Here is a 14,896-nt window from a genome sequence, read left to right on the forward strand (position 1 = left end):
GTCCACTTGATATTGATGGGTCAAGTGTTGATGATCCTGCTCAGGTAGCTAACAAACTAAATGAATATTTTGCATCGACATTCACACATGAGGAGTTATTCAGCGAGGGGAATGCCAGAGGTGTATTCAACTATAGCAGTAAGCTACAGAATCTTGAAATAACTGGGAGTAAAGTGGAGGAGAAACTGTTGAAGATAAACACAAGAAAGGCACCCGGGGTGGATGGGATCTATCCAGTTATATTAAAGGAGGCAGCAAAGGAAGTAAGCAAACCCTTAGCCATAATTATGAGAGCTTCCTTGGACTCAGGGGAGGTACCCATAGACTGGAAATGTGCAAATGTGACCCCAATTCACAAAGGAGGATCAAAGGCTGACACAAGTAATTATAGACCTGTGAGCTTAACTTCTGTTCCAGGAAAATTAATGGAGGCACTGGTTAAAGAAGCACTGCAGGATCATTTAGACAAGACTTCAGTTATAGCTCAGACACAGCATGGTTTTGTTAAGGGGAAGTCTTGCCTGACCAACTTGATTGGATACTATGATGCAGTCACAAAAGAACTGGATGCAGGGAATAACTTTGATATTATATACTTGGATCTTAGAAAGGCTTTTGATACTGTTGCACATGGAAGACTGCTACACAAATTGGAGCAGTGTGACATTGGAGGCAAATTGCTGCTATGGATAAAGGGGTGGTTGAGGGGGAGAAGACAGAGAGTGGTAATCAATGGACACTGCTCATCGTGGACTGATGTTATTAGTGGAGTCCCTCAGGGCTCAGTGTTGGGTCCATTATTGTTTTCTGTATTTATAAATGATATTGATGATGGTATATCGGGCTTAATGTCCAAGTTTGCAGACGATACAAAGGTTGGCAGGGTTGTCAAGGACACTACTGACACTATGCTGCTGCAACAGGATCTGGAAAGGTTGAGCAGATGGGCTGAGAGGTGGCAAATGAAGTTTAACATTGATAAATGTAAAGTACTACACATGGGAAACAGCAACCCCAGAGCAACGTATCAACTCTGTGGTACTACACTGACAGTGGTAGAGAATGAAAGGGACTTGGGGGTGATTGTGCAGGCAGATATGAAGTTCTCTGAGCAGTGCAGACGGGCTGCAAGAGTAGCTCATGGAGTATTGTCAATGATATACAGGAATTTTTCCAGCAGGGATAAGGAGGTGATTATTCCATTGTATAAGGCAATGGTCAGGCCACACCTAGAGTACTGTATACAGGTCTGGAGGCCTCATTTCAAGAAGGATGTAGAGCTGCTGGAACGAGTACAGAGAAGGGCAACAAGATTAGTGAATGGAACAAAGGGGTGCTCTTACGAAGAAAGGCTTAAGTTTTGCAAATTACGGTGTCTGGAGACTAGGCACCAGCGAGGTGATCTGATAGAGGTGTATAAAGCCTTGAATGGTTTAAGCATGCTCAATGCTGATGGGATTCTTCCTCTAGCTCAGAAAAATCACCTGAGAGGGCATAAATTCAAATTGAGGAAAGACAGATGTAGGATAGACGTGCGGAAATTTGCCTTTAGCCAGCGGGTGGTTGGTTGGTGGAACAGACTTCCATCCCTTGTGGTGGAGGTTGATAGCCTAAATAAGTTTAAGGCTCAGCTGGACAGGTATTTTGAACGAACAGAGGGGTGAAGTGGAAGTGGGTTTTTTTTTTTTTTTTTTGGCTGATGCTGCATAAGCTTGCTTTCTTGCATCAAATGCCTCTACTAATGCTAATGTAATTGTTTTTCCCACGAGGGTTGCCAATTAATCTTGTTTTCCCTGACTGCTGTGGGCCCAACAGAATCAGTGCAGGAATTAATTTTACCTCTGTCGGCAGCTGCTGTAAAACTATTAGTCTGTGTCAACCACCCCAAGATAGCAGTTTTCCATCCCATCTAATATTGCCTCCGTAGCATCAGCAAATATTCAAATTGTGACTGGTCTCCCCTCTTCCCCCAAATGCAGAATAATTTGCTTCCTTGCACCATTTATATGGACTAATACTAATAACAGAGCATCAAGGGATCATTAACAAGCAGGGAACAATATTTATTTTTTCAAAATTTCCAATAGTATTAAAGAAACTGAGAACCATAGTGACCACTTCTTCAAGGAAGCATCAGAATGTGTATTTCTGGTAAAAGGAGATAATTTGTTAAAATAATTCCAACATAGGTATATACGGTGAGTTTGGTACTTAAAAAAGTTCAAAAAAGTACTTAAAATCATAAATTCCCTTTTTCTTCCAAATTCACATTAGTGAATTTGGACGAAAAAGGGAATTCATAAAATCTCATTGTGCCATATTAAAATTGGTGCAAACTATATCTAGGAAGAGGAAATGCCAACTGCTACTTGTCTATTAAGCAAAAAAAAAAAAAAAAAGACCCCACCATAGAGAAGGAATACTCAATTAATAAAAAATTACCAAAATAACCAAGAAACAAGAAGTGGTCTGCGCACACACCCAAGGCACAGACAATAGCCCAATATCCTGTGAACGGTGTTGCACAGCTGCTACCACCTCAGACCCTCTAAAATAACCCACCCGACTACACCAAAGGTGAATAAACAATCACTAAAGAGAAATAACACAAAAACAGAAAACAGGGGGGGGGGAATCACACTGATCACTTATTCAAGGAGGCATCAGCCTTGGAGAAATTCCAAAAATACTCTCATTTCTGCCATGGCTAGCAAATGATGCTAAACCACGAGAGAGATACACACATATGCTAAAACACAAATAATAAAAATTAATGTCAACTTGGTTTCAGTTCAATATACTGACAGCATTATTTCTGCCTTGGGATCAGAATGTTAGAATAAAATTGAATAAGAACAAAAGAATTTTATTTGCTATCTGGCCTGTAACTGCAACTACTTTAGTCTGTCTGAAACCTCTCGGCATCAGAATAGCTGACATAAAATTCTAGCAAAAGTATTATCATAAGATATGATACTCCTGAAGTTCTCTAAAAAATAAACTTCCATGTGCCCTCAAGAAATAATCAAAATATAACTACATTTTATGTTTCCTCATCAAACTCTGAAATTATAAAGCACCTTATCAGGCTTGTCAGAAATGCCAACTTATCCAGCAGAGATTTCTTCAAAGATCCTCATGCAGTGCCACTGTCAAAGTATTTGCCAGTTCTCTCAGTATCTGCGGTCAATAGCCATGTCTAGTTGTATTCTTTTATTTATTGCTTCTAATTTTAATTAAATATTTATTTCTTTTTCTTAATTCAAATTTTTTCTTCACTTCTCAGTAAGCTGTTTCATTTTTAAATGAACTATTAAAAACATGAAACTGTATTTAATTTTGCTGAGCATACATACTGTTATTGGTTTCGTTGTTGTGTATATACTGTTTATAAATAAAATAAAATAAAACGTATACATCACTAAACGATTAAAGACAGTTAAACAGTTGTACTCGCTAAACTCAATCACTTTCTTTACACTCAAATGAAAACTTTCCTGTCAGAAATAACAAAACTCTGCAAATGTAGAAAGATGGAACATAACTCTAGAAGCTTTTAGGAAATACTTTTCAAAATGTTTCCTATCAGACATGGAAGTGAAGACTTAATTATAAAATAGTGGCAGAATACTCTAGATATAGAGTCAGAATGCCATGGACAGCAATGCTAAAATTATATTTTATTATAAGGCAATAAAAAAATACTCTCATAGAAGGGAAAAAAAAAAGTGGTAATAACAGGCCCCTGCTGATATGTAATCTCAAGTCATTTTCAATTCTCTCCTTTTACTAAGACATTGAAAATGTCTTAGAAAAAGCAGAGGAAAGAGTATTTGAATACAGTACAGGGTGTTTTTAAAACTGCAAAATCTATAAAATACATAAGTCTCTGGTTACAATTGTAAGAACAACGTATCATTTGGTTGATATATAGATTGGAAACTTGATGACAGATGGCAGCACACAATCCTTGTAAGTAAGCCTCGGCATTAACCTTACAAAAAGAAGGTTTATTTCAAATTAAATTCTTTTTTTTTTCTTTTTTTTTCTTTTTTTTTTTATGAAAACCTCAAACATGAGAGGTATTAGGTAGTACTGTGCTTGGATAGGAGGTTGAAAAGACAAAAAAAGATATTTGTTGACATTGCACTTGAACTTCTGTAGACTGTAATTTTCAGGAAATACGTATGAAAGAAGGTTGTTCAAGAAAACGGCAGTTGAATGAATAAATGAGGAAGATGAAAAGTTGGTTCTGTGAGTTTGAAGTTGGCCAGTAAATGGATGATGGTTGGTGGCAGCACATGTTCGGAATGTTTTCAAAGAGAGAGAGCGGGAATTATAGAAGCCAATTCAGAAGAACAGTGCCCATGGAAGTATCTGTAGAAAAGGCATGCAGCAGAAACAGTACATTTATGACACAGTGAATGGAGAGACCCTGTTAGAGATGAGTCATTAATTAACCTAACTGCCCTCTAATGAATGGAATCTAGAAATCTGAGAGAGAGGTTTGGGGGCACCGCCCCCAAAAATTCTCTCAGGCTTCTAGATTCCATTCATTAGAGAGCATTAACAGCAAAGAAAAGGAATAAATTCAGGAGCACAGGTTTTGAGAACAAGTGGAGAAATACCATCAGGATTTGGAGCTTTCTTAGAATCAAGATTCGTCAATATCCTTCTGATATCCTTTTGACGGAAGACCACAGGAGGCACTGAATGGAAAGTGTATTATAAGTGGAATAGTGGAAAGTGTATTATAAGATCATTAATACATGAGTTGGAAGAAAAATAGGATATAGCAGGTCAGCTTTAACCTTGGCTGAAGTGACAACAAAACCGAGGTGGGAGCAAAGATGGGCAAAAGTTACGGCCAATAGCTTTGGCAAGAGACCAGAATGCTTGGCTACCATTAGGGCAAGAAGCAAGCTTTCTACTCTTAGCCTGTTCAAAATCTAGTTTGGACTGATTAATAACTGCTTTACAATTATTGCCAGCTTTGGTGTAGGCCCAAAATGAAACTGAAGAATTGGAAACATGTCAATTACGATATGCAATGTTCTTCTCTTGAACAGCCTTAGCACATTTATTGGAAAAGCAAGGTTTAGATAAAGGACGAGATTTTAAAGTGGAGTGTGGAATAAAGGATTCCATTCCTACAAGAATAATTTCACTGACACGATCTGAGCAAATGTTGACATCAGAAGTTTTGAAACAGAAATCCGACCAAGGAAAAGAAGAAAAGAAATCTCACAGGTCATTACATTCTGCATTCTTGTAAGGGCAAACAACACAAGGTTGGGAATAGCCATGAGATAAAGGCTCCATTGGAGAAGAGATCATCACCAAGTTGTGATCTGAGGTGCCTAAAGAACCACTCACTTCGACCGTGTACTTAGAAGGGTTGTTTGTGGGAAAAAGATCAAGCTTGTTGGCTGTATGGTTAGGATTGTCTGGTATTCTTGTAGGTAAATGAACATTCTGTGCAAAGCCATTAGTAATTGCAAAAGCCTCAGCATCTCAACCAGGTGGGTCAGTGTGACTAGAAAAATGGAAGTCAGCTGGAGTTGTGAATATTAAAATCACAAAGGAAAATTACCTCACTGTTAGGAACGTTGGAATGGAGAAAGTCAAGTTGCAAAGAGAGGTAGTCAAAGAGCTTCAAATGATTAGTGGAGTTGGGAGAATGGTAGAGACAACAGATGAATTTTACACAATGAGGTAGAGAGATTTTAAGCCAGAGAAGATCGAAAAGAGGAGATTCCAAATTACCAAGTCTCTGACAGTTTGTTTGTTATTTGGTTTTTAGGAGCATTAGCAACTAAGGCCATATTGCTCCAGGATATGCGGTGGTCATTCCTTGACCTTTTCGCATCCTCCGTATGTGGTGTGGCGGGCTCGAACCCCAGTCTAATCAAGAAGCATGTACTACGCACTGCTGCTGCTGCTGCTCCTTTCCACCTGGCTACGGAGGCGCCTGTCGCTGACAGGGAATACTGGAACTAACATATGCACAAGTACCACCTTTGAGGCGAAAAGAATCGTACAGCGAATACTTTGGGCAACTGAGATGAGCAGTAGTTGAAACTACCGATAACTGAGATTCTGTCAGAAAAAGTACATGGGGTTTGGTAGACTGCAAGTGGAAATGGACATTGTTGAGATTAGAATTGAAACCACGTATATTTGTGAAATGAACTAGGAAGTGTTTGGGAGGTTTAGATCTTTTCACAGATAAGCTTACTCTATTAGTCTGACAATTCATGGTGAATTCAATAGTAAGAAAAAGTTGGGGGGGGGGGGACATGCTGTATGAAGTAATGAATTTTTTGGATATGGTGTACACATGGTAAGAATATACCCAGATCCTTGACATAACATGACCTCGACAAGGCCCCCCCCCACATACACACTACCCGGCCTCCCTCCAGTCACTATCTGGCAGAGTAGAGGTAGCAAGATTATACACTAGCTGATCCAGAAGCCTCCTAAAGAGTTACCAATAGGTTTGGTCCGGTGTACAAACTAGCGGCCGGCCTGTGAATGCCATTTTAGAGCTGTACCCTCGAACTGTAAGCAAGATTGGATCTCGCCATGATGTTCATCATAACCTCATAAGTCATCAGTCATACTGCATGATGAAAGAGATGGGGAAGGGTTGACTGGAACTTAGCTCTGGAGACTAAACAACGCTTTGCTCTGGAGTCTCCAATATGCAAAGCGTTGGTATTGCACTGGTTGATGAGAATCATCTACCTGTTTATCTCTAGACTTCTTTTACCTGTTTATCTCTTCTCTTTTACCTCTTCTCTATTAATGTTTAACTTCTTTTACAGAAGTGAAACAGGAAGAGAGAGATTTAATAACATTAGTTACCAAGTAAATCCATCATATGGAAGTTGATTAAAAAGTTTTCATGAGACTATCTGTGTAAGTGAAAAATCACATAGTGGCAGACCTAAAATGTCAGTATGAGGTTTGATAGATTGATTTGATTTTATTGATGCATTAGCTACAAAGGCTATAATGTGCCAAGACCAGGTCATTTATAACAAAAATTTAAACTTTCAGTGACCTAATTAGTTAGGTCACTATGTCAAAAGGTATAAAAAATGTATAAAAGGTATAAAAGAAAAATGTAAATTTTATACACGAGCAAAAATATTTATTGATTTTAAAAAGCTAAAAACAGCAGACACATTGTCATTGTCAGATAAAATCTGACTGAGTGTATACGGCTCAGTCAGATGATTAAAAGCGGTAAAACGAATATTACTAAAATCTGGACAATCAATTAAAATGTGTCTCATGGATAAAATTGTGCCACAGGACTCACACATAGGAGGGTCATCAGACCTCAGCAAAAACGAATGAGTCAAATGACTATGTCCTATACGGGTCCGGGCAAGAACAACTTCCTCCTTACGATTCCTGCGCAGACTAGACTGCCACGGTTCAATTACAGGCTTTATACGATATAATTTATTCGCAGTCTGTCTATTCCACGAATCCTGCCATTGGGAGTATATCTTTTGGTGTATTATTTGGCTGTAGTCTGTATAGGGGACTAACAGGCAGCAATTATTACTGGGAATTGCTGATTTGGCTGCGGTGTCAGCCAAATCATTTCCACTAATCCCAACGTGGCTAGGAATCCGGCAGAAGCGAATATCATATTCACGTCCACGGAGGAAGTGAATCTTCAGCTGAATGCTAGACAGAACTGGATGAGAATTATATCTCACAGTTATTAAAGCCCATAAAACGCTGAGAGAGTCAGAATATAAAATGAACCGTTGGTATTGGCATTTACTAATGTGATCCAAGGCTAACTCTATAGTGTGCAGCTCTGCAGTAAATATGCTGCATTCAGAGGGAATCTGCTCCGATGTAGTGCTGTCAGTAAAGACAGCAGCAGATCCCACATATGATTCCGACTTCGAACTGTCTGTGTAAACTGGCGCAAAGTCAGAATGTTCAGCTCTGTGTGCTGAATAAAGCTGCAGGTAGACAGATGATGGAGTGTCTGACTTTCCCCAATTTCTAAGGGACAAGTCACATGCCGGGACATGAGCAAGCCAGGGTGGAAGGGGTTGCTTTGGTGTTTGGGCAACCTTGTCTACCTTGATATTAAGTTCTTTGAGTAGCCCTTGGAGACGAATACCAAAAGGACGATTGGCAGTCTTACGGGTGTTGTACAAATTTTCCCATCGTGGCTCAAAAACGAATGGCCACGTAGAACGGTCTGGCAGGGATTTCAGTTTTAAGGCATACTTTAGAGACAACTGCTTACGTCGAAGTGATAACGGTGGTTTGTTTGCTTCGACATATAAGCTATGGACAGGAGATATTCGAAATGCTCCAGTAGCAATACGGAGAGCCTGATGATGATGGACAGAATCCAGCCATCGAAGTATGCTGTCTCTAGCCGAATTGTATACCAGGGACCCGTAATCTAGTCTGGATCGTACAAGTGCACGGTAGATGTGTAGTAGGGTGCATCGATCCGCACCCCAAGATGTTGAGGAAAGAGAGTGCAGAATATTCAGCCTCCTTGTGCACTTTGTGCGGAGTTGACGGATGTGATCCAGAAAGGTCAGCTTTTTATCGAATATGAGTCCCAAGAATTTTGTCTGCTGCTACTGGAATAGCATTTTGTCCGAGCCTTAATTCAGGTTCAGGATGAAGATTACGCTTACGACAAAAGTGTACGCAAACGGCCTTCTCCGGCGAGAACCTGAAGCCATTAGCAAGTCCCCAGGAGTTGAGGCGATCAATGGCTTTCTGCAGTTGTCTTTCAATAACCCTCATGTTGCATGACTGACAAAATATGCTAAAGTCATCAACATAGAGGGCACTGTTTACAGTTTGAAGTTGTTCTGTGATGGAATTTACTTTGATGGCAAAAAGCGTGACACTTATTACTGAACCTTGTGGTACTCCCTCCTCTTGGCTAAAGGAATGAGAGAGTGAGGATCCCACATAAACTTGGAAAGATCGATTGGCTAAAAAGTTTTTAATAAAAATGGGGAGCTGCCCTCTAAGACCAAGACTATGCAGATCTTTTATGATGCTAAATCTCCAAGTTGTGTCATACGCTTTCTCCATGTCAAAGAACACTGACACCAAGTGTTCACGTTTTAGGAAAGCATCAAAGTGGACCGGTTCCTTCGGAAGCCGCACTGTATGTTGGAGAGAAGGTCATTTGATTCTAAATACCATATTAAACGAGAACTAACCATTCTCTCCAGGATTTTGCACAGACAGCTAGTCAGAGCAATAGGACGATAATTGGTAGTGACTTTTGGATCCTTTCCTGGCTTAGCAAAGGCAAGAACAATTGCCTTGCGCCAGGAATCCGGAAACTGCCCTTCAATAAAGATTCTGTTATATAGAAGGAGCAGACAATCCATAGATTTTGGTGAAAGACGTTGAATCATTTCATAATGGATGCCATCTGGTCCAACAGCACTTGCTTTGGAAAGAGTGAGGGCTCTTTTCAGTTTATGTATAGTAAATACCTCGTCGTAGGGATAAAGGCTCTTAGATTTAAAATGAAGTGCCTGTTTTTCGATTTTATTTTTCAGGACCAGGAACTCTGGGGAATACGATGATGTTGCAGAGATGTTAGAGAATGTTTCCCCAAGAGAATTGGCTATTGCAGTTGGATCTGCAATAGTGCATCCATTATAATCTAGGATTGAAGAAGGGTGGGCTGTATATTTTCCCTTCATTTTCCGGATTTTATCCCAGACCAACTTAGTACTAGTGGACTGAGTAATTGATGAAGTAAAATTGATCCACGATTCCTTTTGACTCTGACGACGGATGTAGCGTGCTTTGGCTCGTGCGCGTTTAAAGGCTATAAGATTGGTCGTGGTAGGATATCTGCAGAATATCCCCCACGCTTTGTTTTGAGCCTTTTTTGCTGCTGTGCATTGGGAATTCCACCAAGGTTTGGGAAATGGTGGAAACCGGACAGATGTTTTTGGAACAGCATTCGCAGCTGCTTGGACAATAATTTCTGTGATGTACGTTACTGCATCATTGATAGGCTCCTGACTGACTGTACATAGGTCAAAATTTGCCTGATGTTCGAAGGCAGACCAGTCAGCCTAATCAATCTTTCACCATGGTAACCTGAAAGGAAGACATGGTCTCCCACGGTGTAACAAGGTTATCACAGGGAAGTGATCACTTCCGTATGGGTTCTCATCCACCTCCCAAGTGAAAGAAGGGAGTAGAGAAGGGGAGCAGATAGAGAGATCAATGGCAGAAAAAGTACGGGTAGGCATGTGGAAGAAGGTGTTTGTTCCAGTATTTAGAAGGGAAAGGTCATTGTCATTTAGCATACGCTCTATGACTCGTCCCCTTCCACTGATATTAGCACTACCCCACAGGGTGTTATGTCCATTAAAATCCCCGAGAAGTAAGAAAGGGGGAGGCAACTGCGTTACAAGATCATCACGGTCTTCCTGGGAGATGTCAGTCCCAGGTGGCAAATAAATAGAACAGACAGTTAATAAAAATTCCACTGTAAGGCGAATTGCAACAGCCTATATGCTAGTTGTAATTAGCAAGAGCTGAACTGGGGTCTGGCTGTTCACAAGGATAGTCACTCCTCCATGAGCAGGACCATCCGCAATTCTATCCTTACGAAAAATTGTGATGTTATGCATGGTGGGATCATCTTTTGCCTTTAGATAAGTCTCCTGCAAGAAAAAGCAAACTAGCTCGTGCTTTTGCAGGCAATGTCATCAGTATTTCGCCGGAATCCACAACAATTCCACTGTAGGAATTTAGCTATTATTTTGGCTTGGTGGGTCCATCAGGTGGCTTCCGAGGTGCTGAGGGCTTACTTTTGTCAGTCTTGGATTTATCTTTTTTTGGGAAGAATGGACGCTGTCCCGTGTCCATTTCTTCCTCCGCAAAGAGTTCCAAGACTGATTCATCTGGTACCTCCTTGTGCTCGACATCCATTGTTTCTGTTATTACTGTTGGCTCTTTACCACTTGGTTTTGGTAGTGGTGGAGCACTAGGAGGTACGGATATAGGTGTGGCAGCTGACTGCGTTTTTTTGGTGCGCTTTTGTGAACTTAATAAATAGCGTGCAATCGGAGTGAATGACTCTCTTGGTGGTACAGTCATCTCAGTTTGCGTACCGATAGTGCACTTCGCAGAAACCTTCTGGGCATACGAAGGCTTCCAGCTTTTTATTGGTTGCATGTGTTTTCTAGCCTCTGGGTAGGAGATATTCAGCTCTGTTTTTAGTTTTTGGATCTCTTTTTCATCCTTCCACCGCTGGCGTGCTCTGGAGTAGGTAGGATGCTCTCCTTGGCAATTTATACAGATCAGTTTGGAAGCTGAACATTCCTTGCTCTCGTGATCTTTCGAACCACATCAAGCACGGGCGGGGTTACCACGACAAGCCGTTTGTGAGTGGCCGTATTTTTGGCATTTAAAACACCTCAGTGGGTTTGGGATGTAAAGCCTCACTGGGCAGTTTAAGTAGCCTGCCTTGATTGAACTTGGAGGCCGTGGGGTGTTAAATGTTATGATGAGAACTCGGGTAGGGACAAGATTCCCATCCTTCTGCATTGATATTCTCTTGACAGCCGTCACTCCTTGGTCTTTTAGTTCAGAGCAGATCTCTTCTTCAGAGACATGAAGAAGATCCCACTGTGAAATGACACCTCGTGAAGAGTTCAAAGTTTTGTGGGGTGTTACACTGATCGGTATTCCCCCTATGGATGTCGCATTCAGGATTCTTTCTGCTTGCTTTGTACTTGAAGCTTCGATTAAAAGATCGCCAGAACGCAGCCGTTTTACAGATTTTGGTGATCCTGCCAACCCTTCTATTCCTTTCTGGATAAAGAAGGGTGACATCTTCCCAATTGACTGCTCTCCGGCAGAATGGAAAATGAGGAAAAGCGGTATATAGATGGTGTTTTATCCTCAGTTCTGGCTCTTTTTGCAGAATTGCTCTCACTCTCATCTGATCCATTAGGTAGGGGCCTTGTTGGTGCTCCAGAAGAAATTGGATTTAAATTACTCATAAGAGTAAAGAGAAAGTGTCTGTTGCCTAAGTACCTCACCCACCACGGAGCCCTACGAGGGGACACCCACTCGTGAACTAGCAGGTACTGCGTACACAAATGGGATGCCGAGTTCGCTTAGGAGCACCATACCCACGTTACCAATAAGTCTTTATCCCGTCCCAGGACCAAAGGGAGGGAGACTTATTGGAATGCAGTTGACCCTAGCAGTAAAAAACCCGACAAGACGGGAGGTCCCGGACGGGCCGGTCTGGGACCTCCCGTCTTGTCGAAGCAGTGGCCAAAGTGGTGTATTAAGGCAGGGGCCCCTCAACCACCAGGATCCCCCTTTCCGAAATCCACGGGTCGCGGCGCATGGCTGCACACACACCGGATTCTACAGATGTAACCCTGGAACCAAGGTATGGGCGTTAGATCCCAGTGATGCTAATCTGGAAAACCAGCAGCATCACTGGGAGGTCCCCTCACCACGTACAGGTGCCCACGTCGAGGGGTCAGTATGAGGAATGTGATGCCAAAAATACGAGCCTCATGTTCAAGCATATTTAGAACAAAATAGCGACCACTTCTTACAGAACTCTTATAATGTATTGTGATCTTATACTGTGGTCTAGATGTCAATCAAATAATGTATTTTGGTCTAGATGTCAATCAAATTGTTCCTGCAAGTATAACCAGAGATATATGCAAAGTTATGGGTTTAATAATTTTAAAAACACCTGTGTTATGCACAAAAGGTCAAGACTGGGGGAGGGGTATATAAATGTTGGCAGATACAGTAGAAATTATGAAGAAACAACTTTGTGATCTAACTTATACATGTAAAAACCATTTATTTTTAAAAGAGACAAATGTATGTCAACCATTTATTTTTAAAAGAGACAAATGTATGTCAACCATTTTTTTCAGAGCAAATAAACGTATGTCAATATCTTGTATTATCTGTTACCCTCCTCAATCTATTTACACAGGCAGACAGTTTGTCTATGTATTTTCTTTGATTGTAATATGCACCAAGAAAAGTAATAAGATGGGGTATAATGTTTAAATAACATAATGGATGGGTTATTTATCTAAATACTTCAAATGAAAGTTCCTCACCTGTTTAAAGATTAAAATCTATTTATTATTAATAGAGTATAAAAATCATAGTTTCTCCTCCACTTCCACAGCAATTGCAACCTGCTATTACTAGATGCTATTAATGATAAATAGATTCTGAACTTTACATAGACAAAGTGCTTTCATTTCAAATATTTAGATAAAGATAACATGCACAACATGCTTTTCAGACATTACATCAAGTCTTGGGTATGGAAGAAGCACTATCTGAGAGTTAAATAGGTATGAAAGGTTACTACAAAATTCGTTAGGACCAAAGAACAATTAATACTTCTGATTTGGCCAGTTTGATCTTTTGTGGCAGTGTAACAGCAGCACAAAAAAAAGTGAAGGAAACATCCATGATAGGCATTCTTTTTTGATGATGAGTATCTTAATTACAAACAAATTTATGCAGGAGAAGTGCTTTCATTTCAAGTACTTGGATATACCAAGAAGCTTTGAATATTATATGAATACCCTTCATGTAACTTCATCAATATAAATAAATTCCTTTAATTTATTTATGTATTTTCTGTTGCATACAGCACATTCGATAGTTCTTTGTCTTCAACTACTTTTAAGTGGAGTATATTAAGAAATATGTGCTATAAGTCTGTTCTAGGTCAGATATATTGCATACTACACCTGATATGTCATATGTATAGTATATATGATATATAGTATATTATTTATTTGATGAGAGCACTGAACTTTATGAATATTATATTAAATGCCTCATTTTGTCTTTATAATGCAAAATGACCTTTAACTATATGCCTGACAAATAAAATCTACTTTATTTAACAATTCTTCTCTCCTTGCCGTTTTTTTTTTTCTGTAGATATTTATATATACAATATATATTGCCAATTTTATCCTCGTGTATGATATGAAGATCTATCAAAACACTACTTTTTTTAAAAAAAAGTATTAAGTGCCTTATTCCACAGGTCTCACCACATGAACATGTAATTACCACATAGATTTCCAGCCTCAGAAATGGAAATACTTGTATGTAACGAATGCATTTAACTTTTTACTGAATTAAAAAAAAAAAAAAAAAACTGGTTATTCAGAGCCTGATAATAAAATTATAGCATGTTTGATTAACATTTTATTAAGATGAAGCCTCAGTGAAAATAGAAAACAATACATTAAGCTGTTGCATACTTTTGCTACTTTTTTCATAAATGTCGATGATATTTCTGCACATGAAGTCGAAGAGTACACTTCCAGCGATATGTCTCTCCACACTGATTACAAGTATACACTTCAGATGTGTGTGTTTTGAAATGTTGATTTAAGTTGCTTTTTGTCTTGAAAGCTTTCTTACAAATTGGACATGGATACCTTGGATTGGAATGAGTGGCCATATGCTCCTTTAAGTAGTACCGTTTTTTAAAACGCTTAAAGCACACACTACATATGTAACGATAATGAGCTCTTTCTGCATCTATAAAGAGATAAAATATTGACTTAAGTTTTGTTTCTGAACTACATGTGCTTATTTAAAAACACAACAGTAATTCAAATTTAAGCTTGCATATTAACTAAAAATAAAACAAATTAAATTATAGTTTACAGAATTATGATATAAGCCTAACCTTTTTTTTTTTTTTTATATCGGAAAATTTCTTGATGATGATGACAGAAGATGGACACAGAAAGAGGATGGAACAAAAAAAAAAAAAAAAAAAAAAAGGGTAATTATACAATGTCAGGTACTGATGTCAAAATGTTCA

The 14,896-nt window shown here is 39.4% G+C and overlaps 1 protein-coding gene across 4 annotated transcripts in view; it reads right to left on the reverse strand.

Moving 5' to 3' along the window:
- The window catches only part of LOC150075877 (uncharacterized), a 506,816-nt gene that overhangs the window by 107,089 nt on the left and 384,831 nt on the right, over positions 1-14,896 (reverse strand). The window contains exon 5 of one of the 4 annotated variants that reach the window (XR_016547833.1): positions 14,346-14,607. The exons of the other annotated variants lie outside the window; for them this stretch is intronic. The gene's annotated coding sequence lies outside the window, so the exon portion shown is untranslated. Of the gene's footprint in view, positions 1-14,345; positions 14,608-14,896 lie in introns of those variants that run through there. 4 annotated transcript variants of the gene reach the window in all.

The sequence above is a fragment of the Mastigoproctus giganteus genome, chromosome 13 (genome assembly GCF_048544385.1).
Source record: "Mastigoproctus giganteus isolate SK-2022 chromosome 13, ASM4854438v1, whole genome shotgun sequence".
Lineage (NCBI taxonomy): Eukaryota > Metazoa > Arthropoda > Arachnida > Uropygi > Thelyphonidae > Mastigoproctus > Mastigoproctus giganteus.